Source organism: Apteryx mantelli, unplaced genomic scaffold, assembly GCF_036417845.1.
Source record: "Apteryx mantelli isolate bAptMan1 unplaced genomic scaffold, bAptMan1.hap1 HAP1_SCAFFOLD_63, whole genome shotgun sequence".
Classification (NCBI taxonomy): domain Eukaryota; kingdom Metazoa; phylum Chordata; class Aves; order Apterygiformes; family Apterygidae; genus Apteryx; species Apteryx mantelli.
Window position 1 is genome coordinate 262501 of NW_027118792.1, and position 2500 is coordinate 265000.

Sequence of the window (2500 nt, forward strand, 5' to 3'; positions counted from 1 at the left end):
GCCGCCGGTAGCCGCCCCGGGTAGGGATGGCCATGGGCCCCGGGCTCCGGGCCCGAGGGTTCTCGGCGGGAGAGCCGGGCGGGGGTTTAAAGACTCGGGCGGCCCGATGCGACCCGGGGGGCAGCCGGGTGTGCTGCCGGAGGGCCGGGGGGCCGGCGCGCGCGGGCGCCGTGCCCCCCCATGCCAGCCGGCGCGCCCCGCGCTCGCCCTGCGGGCAGCCGGGACGGAGAGGGGTACCCTGCCCCCTCTCTCCGCGGTCTGGTCTCGGCGGAGGGACGCCGCGCGGTCGGCTGGCGCCGGCCTGCCTCGAACGCGTGACCCCGGCGCGAGCGCGTGCTCTCGCCGGGACAGTGAGCCCCCACCCACCGCGGGTGGTGCGGACGCCGCGCCTCGGCGCGATCCGCTCTCCTCCCTGGCCGGGGCTCTCGGTCTGCCGCCGTGGCCGCTGGCGGCGGCGCCCTACCCGCCGGCACTCCGCCATCCGGCGCGCCTGCCTCGCTCTGCCCAACCCGGCTTCGCCGGGCGGCGGGCGGGCGGCAGGCGGGCGGCGGGGGCGGCCCCCCCCGTTCTCCGCGTGGAGACGGGGAGAGCGGGCGCCGTCCCCGTCCGTCCCGCCTTGCCCGCCCGCCCGCCGCCGGGCGTCTGTCCGCGGAAGGGACGGGAGAGCGCGTGGTGTCGTCCGGGAGGCTGTGTGTGCGCGCGTGCGGGCGTGGGCGCCGCCTCGGGGCCACGGCGGAGCCGGAGGCCGGCGAGGCGAGCGAGGAGCTGGGGAGCGCGGGGCCGGTGGGCCGCGGGCGCGCGGGCAGCGGCCGGTGCCGCTGCCGGTGGCGGCCGGGCTCCGACGCTGGGGGTCCGCGGGGAGCCGCCCCCTCCCCCAGCGTCCCTGAGGCAGGCGGCGCGGCCGGCGCGCTGCTCCCCGCCGGGCCGGGCCGGGCCTGGGCGCCTGGGCCGGACTCGAAGCGAGCAAATGGTTGTCCCAGGTCGGGAGCGAGGGCTCCCCGCCCTTCTCGTTCGGGTTTTCCTTTTCCCTTTTTCCCCCCCCCCACTCTGTGCTCGTACGGTCAGCGGGGCGAGCCCCTCTCTCTGGCTCTCGGCCGTCCCTCGCTCAGCAGCCGGCGTCGGCGTGAGGAGGGAGGCGGAGCGGAGGGGGGGCCCTCAGGGGCTGCCGAAGGCTGCCCGGTCCCCCCGCGCGCGCGGCGGGGACCGAAACCGAGACAACTCTTAGCGGTGGATCACTCGGCTCGTGCGTCGATGAAGAACGCAGCTAGCTGCGAGAATTAATGTGAATTGCAGGACACATTGATCATCGACACTTCGAACGCACTTGCGGCCCCGGGTTCCTCCCGGGGCTACGCCTGTCTGAGCGTCGCTTGGCGGTCAATCGTCACCCCCGCTGTCGCGTTGGCGCAGCGGTGCCGCCCCTCGGGGGGGGCGCGTGGGGGGGCGGGGGAGGCGCGGCGGCGCCGGCGGCGGCGGTGCGCGGCGGCCTCGGCGGCGGAGAGTCGGCGGCGGAGCCGGGACCCCGGTGCGTGCACCGGCGGCCCCGGTCTTCCTGCCCGCCGGGCTCCGGTGCCGGGCCGCCCGCAGCGGCCGCGGCCGGCGTGCCTTGCCGCGCCTGTGCCCGCCCTCCTCGCCCTCCGAGCGCGGTGGCCACCGCTGCGCGGCGCGCGCCGTGCGGGGTGGCGCGGCTGGGGCGCCTCGCAGGCCCGTGCCCCGGGGAGAGGGTGCCTCCTCTTCCCCGCGCGGCCGGGCCTTCGTCCCCCTAAGTGCAGACTCGGGGAAACCCCCCGCTCCCGGAGCGCCCGCTTCGCGGAGTTCGTCCCGCTGGGGCCCCCCCCCAGGTCGGGTGGGTTGCGGTGGCCCGGCGCGCCTCGTCGCCGCCGCCCGCCACCACCGCCAGTCTGGCCGCCGTCTGGGCTTCTCCTCCACCACTCTCCCGGTGGTGCGCTGGTCCCCCGTTCCCCTCCGGGGTGGGGACGGCCGGCTGCCTTGCGCTTCCCTGCGCCCCGACCGCCGCCGGTGCGGCGCGCCGCCGGGCCGCCCCCCCTGCCCTCCCCGCGGCGCGCCCGCTTCCGTCGCGTGTGCCGAGCCACTTCCACCCGCCGGCTGGCGTCAGCCGCGGCGTTGCGTTGAGGCCGGCAGCGACGGCGCGCGGGTGCGGCGCGGCGGCGTGGCGGTGGGGGGCGGCGCGGGCGTGCGCGCCGCCGGGCGGCGAGAAGGGCGCGAAGGGGAGGGCAGGGCGCCGCGCCGTGCCGTGCCCGGAGCGAGAGCGGAGGCAGCGGCCGGGAGGAGGAGAGGCAAGCCCCCAGGCGGCGGAGGGCTGCGCGAGTTGCGTGAGCGGAGCGAGCGTGCGGCGGGGAGCCGGGCCCGGGGGAGGCGCGGACCTCGCCCTCCGGCCCCGCGCGGCTGTCTGCGGGTGGGGTACCGCGGTGGTACCGCACCGTGCTGCCGCGCGCGCGTGCCGGGGGGCACCCCCCGCTGGCCTCCCCCCTGCGCGGCG

The 2500-nt window shown here is 79.8% G+C and overlaps 1 non-coding gene across 1 annotated transcript; it reads left to right on the top strand.

The window, feature by feature from the left end:
* Positions 1–1216: 1216 nt before the first annotated feature.
* On the top strand, positions 1217–1369 carry LOC136996671 (5.8S ribosomal RNA). The gene has a single exon (XR_010887635.1). It is a non-coding gene; the product is annotated as a 5.8S ribosomal RNA (ribosomal RNA).
* The last annotated feature ends 1131 nt before the right edge of the window (positions 1370–2500 follow it).